Genomic DNA, 22848 nt, shown 5'->3' with positions numbered 1-22848 from the left:
AAAGTTGCAATTTTGATAGGGATTATATTGAATCTGTAGACCAATTTGCATAGTATTATCATCCTTACACTATTAAATCTTTCAACCCACAAACACGAGATATTTTTCCATTTATTTTTTTCTTTAATTTCTTTTAGCACTATTTTGTAGTTTGCTGTGTATTAGTCTTTTGCTGCGTTGGTAACGTTTATTCCTAAGTATTTTATTCATTTTGATTGCTTCATAAAGAGAACTGTTTTCTTAATTTTCTGCTCAAATTATTCTTTATTAGTGTATAGAAATGCTTTTATGTGATTTTATATCCTACAACTTCACTACATTTATTAGTTCTAACAGGCTTTTTGCTGGCATGTTAAGGGTTTTCTATTATGAGATCATGTCATCTGTGAAAAGAGATAATTTTACTTTCTAATAATCTTTTATAGCACAAATTGGTTCAAGGGCTGTCTGGCAATCGTGGTCCATTCATTCTGTCATTCTATTAAAATATCACACAGGGATCGCTGCTCTTCTTTCAAACTTCCAACATTTCTTCTTTCATCCTCTTGCTACGGAGGAAATAAACAACTATCAGAAGATGCACCCAATTTCCACCAAATCTAACACGTTATTTGTGCTCATATGACTTCTACTACGAATGAACCATTACTATTCCCAAGACAAATTCCTTCCCTCTTATATATTAGAATTTGTCGTCACTTACATACTTAAGAATATTCCTCTAGCAATTTTGCCTAGACTTTTTTTCTTTTTAAACACAGTCTCACTTCGTCACCTTCAGTAGAGTGCTTTGACATCTTATTTCACAGCAACCTCAAACCCCAAGTGATCCTCTTGCCTCAGCCTACCAAGAAGCTGGAACAATAGGCACCTCCCACACACCCAGCTATTTTTAGAGGCCAGGTCTTACTCTTGCTCAGGCTGGTCTCAAAACTCCTGAGCTTAAGCCATCTACCTGCCTTGGGCTCCCAGAGTGCTGGCTGCCCCTAGATGTTCATTTAATCTTCCTCTCTCTATTGGATGATTCCCATCAGCAAACATGCTGTTATTTCTCTCAGCATTAATTTCATCTCTTAAAGACTATTACTTTTGGGGACAATATTGCAATTTTATCGCCAATGTTTTAATAAACAAACTCAAAGATTTTTTTTCTTATCCATTTTTAACTACATATTAGTTAAAATAACTGCTTTCCATTTGAAAGCCTGATAAATTTATATTAGAAACCATTTATTCCCATACTTTAATATAGAAATTCTTGATTTAAATAAATTGAAAGACTCTGTGGAGCAAGTCCAAGAACATAGACAAGATATAGCTCTTTTTTAACGTAGATATATTAACAATAATCTCCTCCCAATGTGTTCAGGTATGTTTTTTCCTTTCCACTTACCTTCTACTTTGGGACCACCAAAGTGGGTTTTATATTTTGCCTTTAAGAATGAGCTATTTTAGGGTGATACCTGTGGCTCAGTGAGTAGGGTGCCGGCCCCATATACTGAGGGTGGCGGGTTCTAACCCGGCCCTGGCCAAACTGCAACAACAAAAAAAATAGCCGGGTGTTGTGGCGGGCACCTGTAGTCCCAGCTACTCAGGAGACTGAAGGAAGAGAATCGCCTAAGACCAAGAGCTGAAGGTTGCTGTGAGCTGTTATGCCACAGCACTCTACCGAGGGTAACACAATGAGACTCGGTCTCCAAACAAACAACAACAAAAAAGAATGAGCTATTTTAAATTAAAAATTCCCTTGAATCTGTAAGTTTAGATTGTTTCCACTCACACGACTCAGATGCTAATGTAAGTCATGAAAATGTTTCTCCTAGTTTGCTGTTTAGACATATCTTTACATGTTCACTACATTACTTTAGGTTTCTCGAATGCTTAATTTTACTTTTAATCCAGTATCAATATAATTCATAATAGTAATCACGTTCTTCAAATAAGCTTCATCTTCCACGCTTGAAGCTCTAAGGAACTGGCTATATATATCATCTTGGCCACAGAATGACTATTGTTGCTCAAGAACAATGGAATAATGAACAAGTGGAATGATAATGTCAATATTGTATCTGGAAGAAAATTTAAAAGTAGTTATTCTTTAATATCCATAAGCAAAGGCCTAAGTTATGGGGTCTAAACCAACTGCATGACAATTTCATTAAACATGGTAATCTTTTCTTTTCAATTCCAAATTTTCTCCCCCTTGGTAATCTTTCCATTATTCTAGTATTAAGTTGAAAGTTTTATAAAATTTCCAAATTTGGGAAATTCAGTACATGGACCCTCTATTTCCTCTCCCATAAAATAGATCTATTAAGGTCTACTTCAAATTTATACAAACACATCTAATAAGTGTTCAATTAATGCCTTATGAATCTAAAGTTATACTAGGATTTGAAATTCTAGCACACTTAAGTGTTTTAGGGACTATAGCTCAACGTGAACCAACAACTAAGAGAAAGCTAGTGCCATCGGGATGTGTTATAGAAGTACCTCATTCACAAGAAATGCACTGGATGTTGTATCTAGATCACGTCAAGTATCCCAAATTCAGTTATATATACAATATTTTAAAGAGAATACCAACAAAATGTAGCAGACTCAACGTGGCGTGTCCAGATACTAATGATGTAGCAGCACTCATGCTATGAGAACATGGAAGGACCAGAGTGTGTACAGCCTACAAAAAAGATATAAAAACTATCTACATTTAGGGTCAGTGTTACATACAGCAGGTCCATGAGTACAGCTGTTTTGTTTTAAAGTTGGAAAAAAGTCCATTGCTAGCCAGGGCCACTGTCTGTATGGGTTTTCTCAGGATACTATGGTTTCCTCCTACATCCCCAAAATGTGCATGTGAGTTTAACCGGGATGCCCCAACTGTCCCTGTGAGCACGCTGAGATGTGTGCGAGTGCATCCTGGATGCAACATTTAGGGCTGATTCCTCCCCTGCACCCTGAGCTGCCACAACAGGCTCCAGTTACCTGCAATCCGAAGTGGAGTAAGTAGGCTGGAGAATAAATGGATACAAATTATTGTTAAATAAAAATTTGTTATGTCTATGCTAGTTATACAGATGCATGACAATAAATGTGGTATGAATGTGCCCACCAAGCCTGCCATATTTATTGTTTTTGAACTATGTGCAGCTAAGAGGTACTTACTGCAATTTTCACTTTGCAAACATTTATTCCTTGATTTAACAAACAACCACTAAGACCACTATTATTCATTGATTTACCATAATTGAGTTAATAATGATGTTTCTCTTAATCTTTCTTAAATGTATGTAAAGCTCACATTTATTTCAATATTTAACATTGTGTTTCTGGTCTTTATTTAGAAGTTTGGTGGTGCTTTTTTGTGACTAGAAATGTGCTGTAGAAACTTAACTCTTCTTTGTATTAAGTAGCCATGGTAAAACTAGTTTCATTATAGGTCACTTTACTTAAAGTCAGTTTCCCTATTTATAAAGTTAATGTCTTAAGATTTTTGTTGTAGACTAAAAAAATTGATGTAATGCTCTTAAATGCTCAAGATGTTTTTAAGCACCAAATGATACATATTTAAAGTCATATAACAGAAATATATAATTTAAGTATATGTATCAAAAAAAGCATAAGTGAAAAATCAAAACAGTTCAAAAAAGAAAAGGAAGGGAAGTGGAAAGACATTTCTGAATTTTCTGGTAGGCAACAAAGTTTAAGATCTTTAAAATGAAAGACAAACTTGAAAGTGGCTGGGTGCAGTAGCTGAATCCTGCAATCCTAGAACTCTGGAAGGCCGAGGTGAGTAGATTGCTTGAGCTCAGGAGTTTGAGACTAACCTGAGCAAGAGCGAGACCCCACTCTAAAAATAGCCAAGCATTGTGGCAGGCATCTGTAGTCCCAGCTACTTGGGAGGCTGAGGCAATAGAATCACTTGAGCCCAAGACTTTGAGGTTGCTGTGAAGCCACGGCACTCTACTGAGGGTGACAAAGTGAGACTCTATGTCAAAAAAACAAAACAAGACACACACACACACACACACACGCAAAAAAAAAAAAAACTTGAAAAATACTCCATGTCTTTATTTGATTAGTAAAATCAAACCCAAAACACTGCAATTGTTTAACTTTGACAGGATTGAACATATGAAGACTACTATTCCACAACTTCTGGAACATCCACATTCCACAAATGAATACCTTAAAAAAAACTTCAACTTAAATCAATAACATCATTAAACAAACATAAAAAGAAAGAATGGAAGACATCTACATAATCACAAAGGACCACTGACTATTGTCACTATGTTCCTATTTTTTTAGGTACTGTTTAATTTGAAACATTATTTTAATACCTAAGATTAAAGGTAACTCCAGGCACACTACCTCAAACAAACAGCATTCCAACTGTGAAATATGGCAAATGGCCTATGTTTAAAAGATGGTGAAGAATACAGCGTGGGCGGTGCCTGTGGCTCAGTGAGTAGGGCGCCGGCCCCATACGCCGAGGGTGGCGGGTTCAAACCCAGCCCCGGCCGAACTGCAACAAAAAAATATCTGGGCGTTGTGGTGGGCGCCTGTAGTCCCAGCTGCTGGGGAGGCTGAGGCAAGAAAATCACGTAAGCCCAAGAGCTGGAGGTTGCTGTGAGCTGTGACGCCACAGCACTCTACCGGAGGGGGTACAGTGAGACTCTTGTCTCAACAACAACAAAAAAAAGATGGTGAAGAATATCCAAGAAAGACTATTTACTTAGAAATTTATAAGAGATAAAATGAATTTAAGAACATGATGTTATCTATGCTTATACATTTGTTAGAAATTAAATGATCCTTTGAAAAAAAAAAGTGGACTACTTTCCTGTCAACAGTACATGTATAATATAAATTGAAAAGATTTCTTTTTTTAAGTGTTAAGCTGAAGGAAGTCTGAGTTGGCTTTCAAGAGACCAATTAAGGAACCCAGGACTTGGACTATACAGGATTCTTTAGGGATTTAAAAAGGGTTCCATTCTAATTTTTGGAGACAAAAAATATAACAGGAAAAATTTTAAAAAAGAAAGTGACCTGTGGCATTTAGCTACTACTCTTACTACTTGGCTTATTAACAGTTTATAACTGATTTCCCTCCTCCCTAAGGGCTGATCATTTATGATTGTAAGACTCTCAATATACACACATTATTTGAGTCCCTGTGAGATAATGTAAGTATCTGAAGCACTAATTTTATTTCTACGGAGCAACGCCTCGGTATCATTAAGAACAAGAATAGTCTTGCACTTGACTTTCTTTTCTTTAGGGATGTAGAATTACCTCAATGAATAGATGAAAATGAAGTTTTTTTGGTAACCACTTTTAGGGAAATAAGTATCTTGAGCATTTCACATGACCTTGGTCTGTGAAATTTTCCTAGGGGTATGATATTCATTTCCGTTAACCTTTAGAATTTACAAATTTCTCAGAAGTTTAATGAATGGAGGGGGGATGTTTCTTATTCTCAAAAAGAGGTATATATGTGTATACACACCTTATGTTTTAACAGCTAAATATTGAGCTCCTCATAAAGTCTCAAGTATAAGGCAGAATACAAATATCTTCATACAACAACTAAGAAAATGCCATGAAGGCTACGTTGAACAGTTTGATGAGAGTATTTCAAACTGTATATGAAACCAGCATATTGTATCCCTTGATTGCACTAATGTACACAGCTATGATTTAACAATAAAAAAATAGTCTCAAGTATAATCTAATAAAATTTAAAAACAAATTATTGAATTGAAAATTATTTTTTAAGAGAAGACGATACTCTCAATTTATAAAACCATAAGACCAATAAACCTAAATAGTGATGGTAATAAAAAGGATTGTTACGTATTTGTAAATTCCTTTGAAGGAAAGGGACTCAAAATTGTGATTCTCAGAGATGACAGATGCTGGCTATAAAACATTTCCTGAAATAGAAAACTTATCCAAAGCTATGCCAATTATTCTTGCTCTATTAAATAAATATCAAACCTCAATGTGTACGGGGGTAAGGGAAGGTTAGAAAGTTACCGTATTAGGATGGGTAGAAAAAAAATTCAGAAATAAACCAAAATATGACATCAAACAGTAACTTTTTAGAAAGTTCATACTTACAACGTAAGAACTGCTAAGCTAAGTGGAAGGTGTTTTTATTATGATCTTCATTTTATCATCATTAGATCTAGAAAAAGATAAAAACACGTCAAAAATTTCATCACATTATGTAAGTTGGAACATTTCCAACTGAGATTGACAATAATTATTTTTTGATCCTTACACAGCACAGAACAATCACAGATTATAAATACCTAGCAGCAATATTTACATTTTTTTAGTCCAGTGCATTATCATTAGTTTTTAAAATTTGTTTTTCTATTACTAATATCTTCTCAATGTTAAAACGTCAAAAATCTAAGCATAAGTAAAATTCGTACTTCAATGTCTAAACTAGAGCACATGAGTCTCTAGAAGACTTCATGTAACTGCAGATATTTTAAGACAAATTCAAATTTTATCTCAAGATTGATCAACCAGTCTTTCTCTCTCTCTCTCACATACACACACAGACTTGCAAAATCTAAACTCCATATGTTGCCCAGTTCCAAGAATCCTATTGTTAAACAGTATCAAGCCAGGCACAGGGGCTCAATCCTTAATCTTAGTACTTTGGGAGACTGAGGGGAGTAGACTGCTTGAGCTCAGGAGTTCCGTAGCAGCCTGAGCAAGAACAAGATCCCCATCTCTACTAAAAATTGAAAAACTAGCTGCATGTGGTGGAGGCCATCTGTAGGTCCAGCTACTTGTGAGACTGAGGCAAGAGCCAAGAGTTTGAGGTTGCTGTGAGCTATGATGCCACAGTACTCTACCCTCCGGGGCAGAAGTGAGACCTCAAAAAAAAAAAAAAAAAGAAAGAAAGAAAGAATATAAATACAAAGCTTAAGGTGGAGTTTAAAATGCATAAAATAATCTCTGAAAATAGTACAACATGATGCTATGGCCAATATAAAAGACAGTTGTGAGAATGGCTGAATCAAAGAGTAAGTGACATAATAAGAAAAGAGAAATTGTTCACAGGGTTGTCCTTTACTTACAAGAGTAGGAAGGATTAAAAGCCAGTTCTCAAAAGCAGGAAATATATTACAGCTCATCTCTAAAAATAAAATAGTTTTTAACTATTTGAGTAACTTGAGTTGGTCAGAATACTTGATTTCTGTGGGTCATGGCTATAAGCTGCAGTTCTTAGACCAACTAATGGTTAAGCACTTACAAGATACAAAATAGAAAGAGTACAACAAACCCATCTAAGCTCTTAATGCAGCACTCCAAGTGTACCTTTTATTGTAGAATATCTTTATCACAAAAAAGAACAGTACCTTTTTTTTTTTTTTTTTACTTCAGAATCATTTGTTTCAAAACCCACAGAGAAAAAGAAAAGAACACCAAAATCAGTCTTCACATTCTTTTCCTGGACCAACTCTACTGAATTTTAATATTCTCCCATACTTGTTTTCTTTCTTTCTTTAGAGACAGAGTCTCAGTTTGTCGCCCTCAGTAGAGTGCCGTAGTGTCATAGCTCACAGCAACCTCAAACTCTTGGGCTAAAATGATTCTCTTGCCTCAGCCTCCCAAGTAGCTCAGACTTCAGGTGCCCATCACAATGCCTGACTATTTTTAGAGACAGGTTCTTGCTCAGGCTAGTCTTGAACCTCTTGGACCTCAGGAAATCCACCTGCCTTGACTTCCCAGAGTGCTAGGATTACAGGCGTGACTGCACCCAGCCTCTCTTATTTTTAAGAAAGTGTTTACACATATTGCCCCTTGTGTGCCACACAGATTCTACTCATCCTTTCAAAATACAATCACAATCTTGAATTTGACATTTCCTAATCATTTTTTATTACAAATTCAAGACTTTAAAACAACGTCTTTGCTTTCAAACTTGATAGAAAGGTATGATACCATACATATCTCTTATATAAATGTTATATTATAACCTTTCTGCAACTTTGTTTGCTGAAGGAGGATATTCACTCATGATGACACACTCAGCTCTCATTTCAATAGCTATACAGTTAGTTCATCATACAGCTATGTCACAATCTGCCATTTACCTGGTTGCTTAACACTGCTTTCAGTTTTTTTCTACTATAAAAAAATATGACTTTTTTTACATGTTTGAGTTATCAGAATATCTAGAAATGGAATTGTTGAGTTCAAGCCTATTATATCTTCAATTTTATTAGGATACTGTTAAATGCTCCCACGAGCAGCATATACTAAGTTCCCCTCTTTATATTTTCCCTAACATTTGGAAGTACATTTAAGAAAAATAAACCACTGTCTAGGTGAAAATTATAAAAATTCTTAGTGATCAATCCCATCTATTTTCATGTAGTGTAAGTCTAACATATGTACACCATTTGTAGAAAAAAATAGAATAGATTAAAATTTGCGCCAAGGCACTTGCACAAAATTTTAGCTCTGGTAAAACAAATTTTCCTCATATAATTGAGGAAATACCAAGACTTAAATCTAGAACTACTTTCATGAAAATGGTAAGATTCCTAATTAAAAAGTGAGCTTAGGTCCAAGATGCCCAAAGGGGGGAAAATGCAGAAAAGATGAATTGGTATGAACAATCCTCCCCCCATTCCATTTCAGACAGTGCTTCTCACTTGCTTTAGTGCTCCTAAAAACAATCTATTAAGAGTTGTAAAATACGACTATTCTTGAGTCTTAGCTCCAAAGATTCCGCTTAAAACAAAACAAAACTTTTTTTTTTTGGGGGGGGGGGGGCAGTCTCACTTTATCGCCCTCCGTAGAGTGCCATAACGTCAAAGCTCACAGTAATCTCAAACTCCTGGGCTTAGGTGATTCTCTTGCCTCAGCCTCCCAAGCAGTTGGGACAACAGGCGCCCACCAGAATGCCCGGCTATTTTTTTTTGTTGCAGTTTGACCAGGGTCGGTTTCAAACCAGCCACCCTTGGCACCCTACTCATTGAGCCACAGGTGCTACCCTGCAAAAAATGTTTTATCTTATTTTAATCTGGAAATAATGGTAAAAATAAGGTGTTTTTAATAGAAAGGTTTATGTAACTCACTTTTTGGTTAAGGATTAGTAATAGTAATTAATGTTATTTTTAACATATCAATATGTTAAAAAAAAAAAAAAACCTCCAGCATTATCCAGGAACAAAAAAAAAGTAACCTCAATTTATGATTGAATATGTTTGACTTCACAATGTCACAACAGGCCATGGGTTTATTTATTATTTCAGATAACCAAGCACATACTATGACACAGCTTTTTCTTTTTTTTAATTTGTAAGTGATATTACCAGGAAACCAATATTCTGAGTTTATCATGATTGGTAAAGGAAAACATTCAGAGTAGGAATGATCAGGAGTGATTTTAATGAAGATGACCAGGAAGAAACAATGGTTACCTTTTAAAATAGTATTTGAATGTGGCTGCAAATATCAGACTTTAAACTGGCACATTAGACTTATATAATAAAACAAATTTTTGTAGTTTCTCACCAAGAATTCTACAAATGAAATCAGAACTTTAATAAAAATCTAATATTTACTTCCCTGTAACTATAACTATTATAATTATTTAGATATAAAAGAGAAAACTATCAATAGGTTACACAATCTGTATAAATTTAGATAGTAAAAATAAAGAACAGTCTTCTATATTATTTGAAATTAGTAAGTCTTATTCCCAAAAAATTTAGAATAATCTGAGCCTTCTTACATAGTAAATCATAGATACAGTAAATAGGCTAGTAGAGAGAAAAAAATAGATCTAAATTTTAATCTGTGGCCTGCTTTGTTTGTAGTTATTTACAACACTAAGTAATACAGAGCATTGTTTTCTTTTATTATTGTGAAATAGTAAGAATTTGGCCTTGTTTAGACTGGAATATGAAACAAAAGATAACATGGGCTGAGAATATGGCCCAAAAGTGAAAGAAACACTCCTGCGTGACCATAGTCAACTTTTCTTTCTTCAACATATTACCTAACTTGTGGTATCACCAACTAATTATTGATAATTTCTTCCAGTTTAGCAGCTTAAAAGTGAGAAACATGAAATATACCACATATACTTCCAGAAGCAAGACAGTTTTCCATTCTACCAGATGGAATTAACTGAATAAAAATTAAATGAAACCAGAGTAAACAGTAAAAAATAATAAAGAGTCTTAAGAACTACAAGCATCTACTGTTCTCTTTAAGCTGCACTGGGAAGAAAATACCTTTCTGTCAAAGAACATATTTTCTGTACTGCACATATGCTACACTGATACTTGGGCCCTTTCCACCTGGTAGGTAAAACTGATGGGTGCAGGCTCCTTTGGCCACTATTATTGCATATTCTGTGCAACAGTTGACAAGCAACAGAGATCGCCCAGCCCCTGCTCACAGCTGTAAGGCATAAGAATGAGTGAGGACTGTGGTGATAACTTGTTTATTCACTCGTGCTGCTTCTTACGCAGCAAGCTGAGAAAAATATATGCAACTAACACACAGAGGGAAAACGTTCAGCTCAACCTACCTACTAGGCCTGCTTACATCACTGTATGATAAAAATATTCAGGAAAGGATTTTTTCTTTAAAAAGTGGGCAAGAAAACAAAATTGGTATTTTGATTAGAAAGGGAACCTATAATGTATCTAAGGGAAAAAATTAATGACACGTAATAATCTTCAGTTTATTAGATTTAGCTGCTCAATTATCAAAATTCTCTAAAGAGTTTCAACCAGGATTATGGTGAATGCATAATGAGAGAATCTTTCCTACCTATTCTCTTGGAAAATGAGGAAGTGTCAAACTCGAGTCAGAAAATGACAATTTATTTTGCTTAAAAAAGGCCCTGGTTCCCAGGTACTCCCATATCTAATCATCACCCTATGTTTGACTTCACACACTATTAAGCAAAGAAATGATTTCAGCCTGTAATATTTTTGTAAAAATCCCAGCTATCAAAAACAAAATTTCTACATGCAATTTCTGTACTTCAAATGCGTAAGAAAAAGCTAAAAGCTTAGTAACTAAACAATGTTAGTAAGTCAGATGTAGAAATACGGTATTGTTAAATTACCTTTAAATATAATGTGATGCTATTTATAGACTCACAACTTTAAACACAACTCACGTTTTAGCACTTTAAGCAATTTTTGATTCAAACAAATATAAAAAGAAATATCCGCACATCTATAAATTAATAAAAAGAAAAACCCAAACATAGGATAGAATTGGTTGGTAATTTTTAATAATAATATCTAGTCAAGTCTAGGTTTGAGATTCTTAAAATGAAACTATGAAATAGTAGCAATATTAATCTTTTTTGTCAAAATTGAAAAATTTTTCTACTTAGTTTAGTGTAGAAAAATTTTTCTACTTAGTTTAGTGAGGAACAAATAAGTTAAAAATAAATAATTCTGAAGATCACAGGATAACAATATAACTTTAAATATATTTGTTTAGTATAAAAGTTACATACTAAAAAAGACTAGCAGCAAATACTAAAGAAGGATCTTTAAAAATTAAGACATTTAGAAACAGTAATGGATTAAGACACTGTTAGCTGGTGGGATTGATCAGCCCTACCACCTTTGAAACATGCTGCACATTTTTGCTCCAAATGATTCAAACCATGAAAATGGGAAATAATACATGTTAATAGAATGTGAAAAGTGTGGTTCGTGGTGCTGTGAACAGAAATTCCACTTCAAAATGTATATTTACTAAGAATTTAGAACCCTCACATAGCCTTTGAAAAATGCTTAAGTCTGACCATTAGAAAAACAATATAAATAGGGTATGGGTGTTATTTGCTGTTTCAAGTAAAAACACAAAATATATACATGTACAAAATTGCTTCTACAAACATTTAAAAAAAATTATTAAAAAGTTAATCGTATCTCAATAGCACAAAACCTCAATTATCATAGCCGACAAACGGCTTAAAATAAAATATAATCTGTCCTTATAAACTAGCATTCATATATTAATGACAAATAATGAATAATTTTAAGTGCCTTAATGTGTGGATATGTTCAGGTTCCTCTATTCTAGTTTATTCAGATGTCTTTCTACCCTAAAACAACCATTTCAATTAGATAGGAACAGTAGCAGTGTAACTGTATTTTAGGGACAATTAATAATTTTTCCTGAAAGTGAGTGTTATTTCACTATGACAATGCACTTAACCAAAAGTAAAAATATTACACAAATGAGATTCAAATCACTGAAAAAAAAATTAATCTCTTCTTGCAAATTCTGACATCATGATCTACCTATTGAGAATGTTACATATAATCAAGTATGTAAATTTAAAACAGTCAAAATCTATAAAGGATGCCTTTTAAGAGGGAGGTAACAAAGAGTCAGTCATGCATAATAGTTGAAGCCTTTATTAATCTACATCCTAAAATAATACACATTATCACTTAGGTTTCTCACTCTTAAGAATTGACTAAATACAAGAACTGTTAATAAACGTATTGATTTTTTAGATATTTATTTACTAAGCTAAATGTTTAGACGTTTATAAACCAGTATATAATTACAGAGAGAACAATTACATGATGTTAAATATTTGTGTCTAATTAATATAAGTTTTGAAACCTTCAAAAATCACAAACCACAACTCTCTAAATTAAGACCAAATGCTGTCTCTACTCCCCTATTTAACATACTACAGATATTTGAATTGAAATTGTTAAGTTGAACCTGGATTTTTTTTCTCCTACTCAAGTAACTATATTTTTGATTTTTCATCCTATTCAAATTAAGCTGTTTTTTAAAAACCATTCTCATATCACAGTTATAAAAACATTCTCTACCTTGCATTTATTATATCAATCAACCACCAAGGACACCAACATAAAAGTACCTGGATTTCACCTTTATATTAAACTGATTCTCATTAAATTTTAACACTGTATATAAATGTTAAAGGATTCACATTCCTGGATTATCCATTTACTATCTGAAGATACCTGAAATACCAAATTTCAGTTTGAAAAAAATTTGATATATAGTATCTTAATACTTAAACATTACTAAACACATCCGAGAATTTGTTTTAAAAGATTTTTGCACTGTTCTTGATAATTACATTTCAATCTTAGGACTAACTTACACTTTTCTCATGAAAAAAGACCTATAGGATTTCTTATATCTTAAGTATATAAAGTAAACATTTTTAGGTAAAAAAATTTTTTTAAATAGTAGTAAATTTTAGTAGACTTCACTTTATTTAGCAAATAGCTTTTTAAGCACGATATAATAATTAATACTTCACTATGGGATTAATAGTAAAGAATTCACCACATAAAATTTAGTAATATTGTTCAATAAATTCATTTTCACTGTACCAGATAAACATTTAGAAAACAAAAATTGTATTAGCTAAATACTATGTAAAATTTTCCACAAAAACTATAAAAGTCAAGGAATATAAATATGTCACAAAAGTGGTTTTGTGATAAAAGTATTTTGGAGGTTAAGACAATAAAAGTCACTGGAAGTTTAGGCATTCTACAATTTTATTTTTAGAATTTGTAACTTTTGATATGAACAACTTAAATCACAGTACCTATGAGTTAGATACTAGTAGTTTCTGTTTAAGAAAGTGGGTTTTTCGGTTTCAACCACACTGCCACTTTTGGTTAGGATACTACCTGGAATACTTTAAATTCTCTTAAAATAGTCTCATTAATCTAATTTTGCAGGCTCTACCTACTACTCTGCCTGCCAAATAGCCAAGCACCAAATTCCTTTTGATTTAAACCCTCTATTTTATAAGATGGAAAGCCCCCTATTTAATTCTTTTACTTAGTATGCTGTAATAACAACCTTAAGGAAATGAAAAAGAAATTACTATATACATTTATTTTTGAAATAAATTCGGTTGGAGGTGGGCCAAATATAAAACAATGAGAACATCAACTATATAAAATTAAATATAGAGGTTTAATAAGCAAGACAACACAGCTTCACAGGATGATTTTCTATTAATTATTTAATGATTTAAGTTCATCTAAAACTTTCAGATTTACCAATTGTCTAATCCACTTATATTGCAAAGATACACAATTACATACATGCTTTTAAAATTCATTACTGTACCTTAATCTCCTAGCATGTTCCAACATATTATGTGAGTATTCAATCAAAGAAGTTAGGTTGTTCTCCAGAATTGGCTCTCTCCTAAAGGTCAAAACCTGTAATAAAAACGTCATGTATTATAGCATGAAGACACTTAACAGATTTTCACCTCCTGTAGTTTCACAGTTGATCCCTGAATACAGAGGTAAGGTCTTCAAAATGACCCCAATTTTGCCAGTGTTCAAAGAAGCCCTAACTTGAAAATAATGTTTTTAAAACAGAAATAACTTGATTAGAAACACCTGTGACATGTTGTAGTATCTGAAGCCTCTTGAAACAAACCACATTAATGTGTTTCTGCCTTCATTTGTCTACAGGCCATCCGATTTCAAAGCAACACGGATATGAGAGAGAGAGAGTGTGTGTGTGTGAGACGTAGCTGTTAGAGGACTGGTTAGAGGGATTTCATAAGGAAAATGTCAGAAATGTAGGTTGTGCTTTTAAAACTCATGAAGTACATACAGTGTAAAGATTACCCAAGGGACAGGGTAAAACATCGTATCTTTCTCCTCAAGTTATCAAACATTTCATGATTACCATTATTTTCAACTTTTGTCTTTTGCCCAGCCAAATATTTTAATAATTACAGTTCTACCAGATCAAACATGGAACTTATTTTTTAAACAAATCATTTACAAGTAATAAATGAACCTCTACTGAACAAAAAAATTTTTTAATGTTTCCAAGAGGTAAGATATAATTGAATGTATGTTAGTTTTTTCCTTTGTTTCACCTTTCTAAATAATGATTTAATATAACAATCAATTATATAAAAATATTAATTATTAAATTATCAAAGTTTATAATGTCCTACATATGAATCATAATACTCTTAGTTTATTTAAAAATGGCTCAGGAAAATTAAAGATAGAAACAAACAAAAACCTCTTTCTCTGCCACCAAATATTGTTTAATAACAAAACCCATACAACCATAACTAACTTATAAAAACCAATCCAAATACCATGACATTTTAAAAAATTAAAGTCATTTCTACGTAGTCTTCCTCAAAAGACAGTTTTCTATATTTTAGCACTCCGAAAATTAAGGTATCTTAAGCTTAGAAATCATAGAAGGAAAACAGTAAAACAAAACGTATCACATGCTAAATGTGAAGTTTTCAAATAGTAGGGAGACAAAAAATACTAGATTATAACAAAAGAGGTTTAGACATAAATATGATAAATGCCAATGTATATGACTAAAGAAAGGCATTATTAAAAAAACTTCAAGTAGTAAAACTCAAACCTGAAATCTAAAATATAACTTACTATTTATACTTAGAAACCACGAGTCTTTCAGGGCAAACATTCTTCAGTGAAACAAGGCAGGAGTAAACAAAAGTATATTAAATTACTCATAATTTGAAATAAATTTGAAGAATAAAGTTCAAATATATGTATTTAACATCAATTCCAGTATTTGAAACTTGTCTAAAAGGAAGAGCCTTTAAAGTATACCTAATACAGACCAAAACCACAACAAAAGCCCCAAACTCCAGGCCAAAAACCAAAAACAAGCAAAAGAACAAATGCCCATCAGCTCCCTATCAGAAAGCAATATTTTTATGAATACGGTCATTTGTATATACAAATAATCCAATAAATACATAAACACATATAAGTAAGGGGATATTGTAAAATTGAGACTGTTACTCTTAAGACAATCATGACTTTAAAGTTCTAATACTGTCACTGCTAAAATTTAAATGCTTAATCTCATTTTCAATGCTTACTGGAAATAAAGTGGTATCTTATTGCTGATTTCCTTTGGTCTTTTGAGTTTGGGGGCTAAAAAATTTCAGCAAGTCATAGTTTGAGTTCATGTGCCAAAATTAGTTGCCTGGCACACAATGTTTCTAAGTTTGCTGGAAAAAAAAAACAACAAAAACCACAAACTTACACGAATACTCTAAGGTGACAATTTTTTCTAAGATGTGTTTTCCAGTTATAATCAGACCAATAATCTGTTTCTTCTCAAAAGGGGTTAAAATCAATGGGATTAGTAAGCTTCATTAGACAAACAAAAAAAAAGAGCCAATTTTAGGTGAGAAATATTTTAAAGAGAGATTAATTTTTATAAGGTAATTTTAACAAACCTTAAATTTGTAATCTACTTGTTTTTTAAGTGAAGAAAGCTAATGTAGCATGTAGAAAAAATATCTAATACAGTTTCTTGGAATATTTTTTCATTTTGTAAACCAAATCGACTGACCAATATTTCTGGATTGAAATATTCTGACATTCTGCTTATTCAGTCACTACATACCAATAAATAAACAAAAATACAAAAAAAACATGTCTCCACAAAACAAAAAACAAAAATGTAATACAGAAAGCATGATGAAACAAGGGATCCAGAATATGAAAGCTACTTTCAAATTTTGATCCTTAGTTGTAGTTCTTGATAAATATTAAAATGGTTATTCATTTGATCTTTAAAAATGCACTGTTACATCCAGAGGCTATATTTTGTAAATGTAAAACTAAGACAATTAACAGTATATTTAAAAAAGTCTGTAACTGCACTTGTACTTGGATTTTTAAAAATAGTATGAAGGGCCAACAAATGAAAATCAATGCTATCAGGAAGACTGATACCTTTTCTTTCATTCTCTCCCTATAGAATGTAAATATAGCTTCAAAAAGAGTTGAGCTACTGTAGCAACACCACGACTTTGAGTCTTTACGGTATAAATTAGAACTATGGATTTCTACAGAAAAATATGAACACATGCATATAAACATTAAAAATATACATCTCTTGGAACTTACATGCTGATACACCAAACTCTTCCTCTTATGTAGCATGACACAAGAGGGAAAATATTTTTAATGCTGTGGATTTTATTTAGGTGTTTGTGTGTTCTCAAGCTTTACGTAAAGTATTTTAAATAAAGAAATCCTTCTTTTAAAAATGGCTTATTAAACAATCCTTTACTCACCATCCCCAAAATAAACAACAAAAAATCCTATAAACCAAAGTGCTAAAAGTATGATTAAACTTAACCAGCCTGGCGGAATTTAAAGCCTCGCCCCCATTCTCCACAAAATTCTACAAGTCACACAATTTGACTGAAAATTAAAATGTAAAACCATAAACAAAAATCAACAGTAAAAAGCAAAACCCACTAGTTCTGGTACTTTAGGTGCAAATGTATTTAAAATAGAAATGAGATCTTCAATTTCATTAAATCAAATTTTATAGAGAGGATAATTACACCTTTTATGAAATTTTCATGAGTTGATCCAAAATACACAGCTTTAAAAAAAGGAAGTGAACATGGGTTGTGCAATCCCAATTCATGTTATAAAGACAATACAAAATAGTGTGAATTAGAAATTCAGCTATTCCACTTATTAACATAAATTATATTTACAGTCCTATGAAGACTTGTAAAAGTCATTAAATTTTCCACTTGAGTATTTTCTTACATTGCATTTTTGACTTAATGTGAAAATGCAAAATATAAATTTCAAAATTTCAACTACAATTCATAAAAAGATGTAAACTATTAAACAATTCTTTCTGAAAGCACATAAAGCTGTTTATCAGTGTTTATGGCTTTTCTTTGAAATCTACACCTGCCTTTTATCAAGATGTAATTAAAACAATGACAAGCTTGGTAATAAATAAAAATATACCAACGGCTGTCTCAAGCAACATTAAATAAAAAAACAACCAAATAAAACACAACACACCCACATTGTTTATACAATATATTTCTTCACAATAAATTTATCAAAGGAACGACACCATATATACATACCTGCACTTACTTACCTGTCCTATTGTCTAAATAAAACATAAATGTCTCCTCTATTAAGTTTTAAGTTTACTGCAATGACTGCATCAGCAGAATCTACATATTTTAAGTTATATGTAAAGAGTTTTAAAAATATATTTTTATGGAAAATGTGGAAAAATTATTCGTTGACATTAAGAAAATTGTTTTTTTATTTAAGAAACAATTCCCCCGGAATCTGCATCCAACAATTATGTGTTCAAGATAAAAAATTCGTGTAAAAAAACCTAAATCCTTCACTCAGTGTTTTCAATAAAGAACAGCGTCAAATACATAAAAGTGTTGTCATTTCAGCCATCAGAAATACAATTTTACAAAAAACGGCCTCTTCAATTTTACTTTTAATATTCATTTCAGAACCACCTGAAGGTCCTTTATGGGAGGAAAAAAACACTATGAAACATCAACTTTTTAAAACTACCGTCTTAATGTCTCATAACTTTCTGTAGTTCTCGAACTAAAAGTATAATTTTTTTCAAAAAGTCGAGAATTATAATCTAGCGTTCAACATTCAAACCCCCCAGTCCCGCTTCCTTCCAGCCAATCAGGGGGCAACAAATCCAGTGTTTTGGAAGCTCCGTTAAGACACAATTTGAAAAACATCACCCAGCGCTCTCCTCCTCTCCTCTTTGCAAAGATTTCAAGTGAGGGCGGATCTCTCAGTCTTCCCAGAAATATAAGAAAGCAATCAATCAATCAATCCTTACTATCAGCTCCAGGCGGAGAGGTAAGGTAGGCAGGCAGTCCTAAGGAAAGGTGGCTGCAGGTCCCGGGAAGCGTTATTCCTCCCTGAGAACAACTGAGCAGCTGCTGCAGAAGCATCTCCGGGACGCCCAGCAGCCAAGGGGCAATCCCGGGGCGCCCCCAGCCCGGAAAAGCACGCCGAATCCCGCGTGTCTCTAGCGAGGGGTTCTTAGGAAGGCCATAAAGTATCAGCTGAAGTTAACAGTCACTGGCTCGCAGCGTTCAAGAGCTGTCGAGGGAGGACTGATAGAAGCTACAAGGAAAAAAATCCCTAACGGGACAAACGCCGCCCCTGCTCTGTGCCTGGGCGGCGAGCGGGTTCCCCAGAAAAGGTGGCACCTGCAAGATGACAGTGAAGGGGTCCCGAGACGGGCCTGTCGGGGGGAAAACGTCGCTGGTTCCCCAGGTTGCTTGTTTCCTCGCGACAAGTTTCACAGACTGGAGAAGAAAAGAGTCTTCTCGGCAAAGCGCGAGTCGGGAGGAGGAATCCGAGCTCAAAGCCCGCGCGTCCCTTCGTGCCCCCGAGAAGGGACAGGGCTGAAAGCAAATGACAGACGTCCCCAGGAAGAAGTGAAAGTCTGCGTCTCCCCGAGAGCCCTCTGCGCCCCCACGCGCTGCCCTGCCCTGCCCGGCTCGGCGGCGTCGGGCGCGGTCCCCGCCGCCGACCTGCACCTCGCCGGGACCGGGCGCGCGGGGGGCGGCGGCGGCGGCGACAAACGCCTTCCCAAGACGACCCCCCAGACGGCCGGCCCGGCCGACCCGCGACCCCCGCGAGCCGGGAACTGCGAAGAGCGGCGGCTCGGTCCGGACACCGAGGGCGGCGCGCGCTCCCTCCTGCTGTCAAGGCCCCGCGGCCCGGGAGACCCCGCGGCGCGCAGCCCGGCCGGTCCGGTGACACCGCCGCCCCCGCCCGGCTCGTCCCGCGCAAACTGCAGCTCCCCTCCCCCACCGCCGCGCCCCGCGCTCCCGCCACATCCCGCCCGCCGCCCGCTCCGGACACCCGGGTCGCGCCGCAGCGGGCTTCCCGGGCCTTTTCGCATTAAAGTGACATCAGACCCAGCGCCCACTCCCCGCACCCCTGCTGCCCGCGGGTCCCACCCTGCCGCCTCTCGAGTCCCGTCCTGCTACTTCTTCGGGCTCTTACCGACTGCACCAACCTTGGCGAAGCGCCGCCGACTGCCCTTTGCTCCAGGGGATGGGGGGAGTTTTTTTTTTTTTTTTTTTTTGGCCCAGTCCTAGTGGTAACTGTACTCTCGGACAGGTTATCCGGTCCCTCCCGCTAGATTGCTAAGATCAGGCATCACTCGAAAATGGCGCCGAAAGCGCTGAGGCTCCTCATTCAAATTCGTTGGAGCCAACCCCGCCGCCCCACGGCATGCCGGGAACGCGGGCTGCCTCCGCAGCTGTCAATACCGCCTCTACCCCCCCCGCCTCTTGCTCGCCTGACACTTTTGCGCAGGCGCAAACTCCAACCCTCCTCACGCCCCCACCCCACGCCGTGCACATGCGCAGAATCCCTGCCGTGCGCCGCTCTCCGCTCGCCTGTTGGGTAGCAGTCCGCTAGCCTTTTTCCCTGAGCGTGCGTACAGCCTTTGCACAGCTGCGGCGGCGGACTGACTGTACACACTGTGGGCCCGAGGGTGCGCAAACACCCATCAATCCGCAGGCATTTAGTATACTCCTGGAGGTCCCTCTTAAAAGGAAAACGTCTTACAGCCTTTGTCTAAATTCCCAAGAAGGGAACGTGTCTTAAGACGCTGGTATTAAAACGGCCCCACGTAGAGCTCCTGCCTTTCGCCAGCGCTTTACAGGAGCTTCGCTCTTAAGTCTCAAAGCCACTTTAGGAGGCAGGAACAACCATTCTCAGTTTGGAGACCGGGAAGCCAAGGCTCAGAGACGTTAAATACTTGCCGGTGGCAGTACAGATAGCAAGGAAGCGGGCTAGTCCACGTGCGTCAGATTCTGCAGCCCTGGACATCTTTCAAGCTCAAGATCCAACCTGAGCAGGAGACGTCGTTTCTTCTCCTTTCTCGTTACATACTCGTGCGTGTTGTATTTGTGTTAATAATTACTTAGGATTGCTGGAGTGCTTCTTCCCTGCCCTAGCCTGCCTGTTCGGAGGCGCTTTCATCAAATCCAGTTTCTCTTACGATCTCATTTATCCGTAAACTTTCGGCTTGGTTGGGAAGGTAAGGATGGGCAGTCTTTGGATGTCATTTAGGGTAATTTTTCTTTCTTTCTTTTTTCTTTTTTTTGAGACGGAATCTGTCTCTGTCACCCTGGGTAGAGTACTGTCATGTCACAGCTCACAGCAACCTCAAACTGTTGAGCTTGAGCAATACTCTTGCCTGAGCCTCCCTAGGGGCTGGGACTACCAGCACCTGCCACAACCCCCTGTAGCTCTTTCTCAGGCTGGTCTCCAACTTCTGAGCTCAAGCAATGGACCCACCTCAGCCTCCCACCACACCTGACCGAGAGACGGTGATTTTGTGTGTGTGTGTGTGTGTGTGTGGCAGAGTCTCACTTACTCTAACAGTAGAGTACTGTACTGTCACAGCTCACAGCAACCTCCAACTCCCGGGCTTAAGCTGTTCTCTTGCACAGGCACCCACCATACCTGGCCGTTTTTGGGGGTTGCAGTTGTCATTGTTTGGCAGGCGCGGGCTGGACCTGCCAGCTCCCGTGTATATGTGGCTGGCACCCTACCTGCTGAGCTACAGGCGCAGAGCCAGAAAGGGTGATTTTTTTTTTTTAAATGACATGTCAAGTGAAGTAAATCCAGGGTTTCCTTTGTATGACGCATTGATAAACTAATAACAACTACCACGTATTGATTGTGTACTAGGACACTGCTAAATAAATGCTTTACTGGATTAATCGTGTTTATTGGGTAACAACAGCCCTATGAAGTAGGTATTATCTTCATTTTACATATGAGGTCACCAAAAGCTCAGATTAGGAAACCTGCTCCAAAGTCTTCCAACTGATACCTAGAAACACAAGATCTAGGCAAACCTGCGTCCACTCTCAAAAACTGGGAAGTATGGTGGTGACCGCAGCTCAGTGGGTAAGGCCTTGGACACATACACTGAGGCAGATGGGTTCAAACCCGGCCTGGGCCAGCTAAACAACAATGACAACTGCATCAACAACAAAATAGCCGGGCATTGTGTCCGGTGCCTGTTGTCCCAGCTGCTTGGGAGGCTGAGGCAAGAGAATCGCTTAAGCCCGAAGAGTTTGAGGTTGCTGTGAGCTGTGACTCCACCGAACTCTACCCAGGGCAGCATAGTGAGACTGTCTCAAAAAAACAACAACACACACACACACAAAAAAAAAAACCCTGGGAACTATAAGACAATAAATAATGATAAAGTCAGTATTTGAACACCTTCCTTGTGAAGGTTAAATAAGACAATGGATATGAAAGTGCTTAAAGTATTAATTAGTAAGGAAATGGGAGAAGAGTAGCAAGGTTTGCATTGTTGAGGTTCTTTGGAAAAGAAATGGATTTTAGCAACCTGAGATCATCAAGGGTTAACAGGGCACCCCAGAGCACTTGTCTTAAGGTTCAGTGGTACTTTTGTTTGCTGCTTAAGTGGGTGGACTCTGGAACCCAACTGTCTGGGTTTGAATTCTAGCTTTGCTACTTGCTGTGTTATCTTAAGTGAGTTACTTTATCTGACGGATCTTTTGGCATTGTAAGGATGTAAATGAGCCAATATATAAAAGGCATTTCAACAGTGCTTAGCATTTTTGTAAATGTTTTTTATAGTTGGGAGTCAGTCATGAGCATATCTTTTAACGGGTGTTTTAATGGGTGTTTTAAACATTGTACCTCAGTTAGTACCATTAGGGGTTAGCATCCTTATTCAAGAGTGTCTTAAAATGGTAAATCAGCCTGACAAATGATTTTAGCCAAATATGAGTAATGACTTCTCTAAGGTGAATAAGGATGTTAATTTATTTTTCCATTTTGCAAGAATAATATTTGGAAATGGAGTAGTTTTAGTGCTTTTTCTGGTTATTATAATTTTAAAAAAGTAAGTTTATATAGGAAAGTAAAAATCATCCAAATTTCTACCTCCAGAGATAATTACAAATTC

General features: G+C 36.3%; 1 long non-coding RNA gene across 5 annotated transcripts in view; it reads right to left on the bottom strand.

Annotated features, from left to right (window-relative positions):
• Positions 1 to 22848, bottom strand: part of LOC128566947 (uncharacterized) — a 96573-nt gene that overhangs the window by 26176 nt on the left and 47549 nt on the right. For 4 of the 5 annotated variants that reach the window (XR_008374671.1, XR_008374673.1, XR_008374670.1 and 1 more), the window contains exons 2-3: positions 14158 to 14252; positions 6127 to 6193 (exon numbers count right to left, since the gene is read on the bottom strand). This is a non-coding gene — a long non-coding RNA (uncharacterized LOC128566947). Of the gene's footprint in view, positions 1 to 6126; positions 6194 to 14157; positions 14253 to 19902; positions 20116 to 22848 lie in introns of those variants that run through there. The other variant, XR_008374672.1, reaches the window with a different exon arrangement.

The sequence above is a fragment of the Nycticebus coucang genome, chromosome 15 (genome assembly GCF_027406575.1).
Source record: "Nycticebus coucang isolate mNycCou1 chromosome 15, mNycCou1.pri, whole genome shotgun sequence".
NCBI lineage: Eukaryota > Metazoa > Chordata > Mammalia > Primates > Lorisidae > Nycticebus > Nycticebus coucang.
This window is presented reverse-complemented; position numbering and strand designations above follow the sequence as displayed.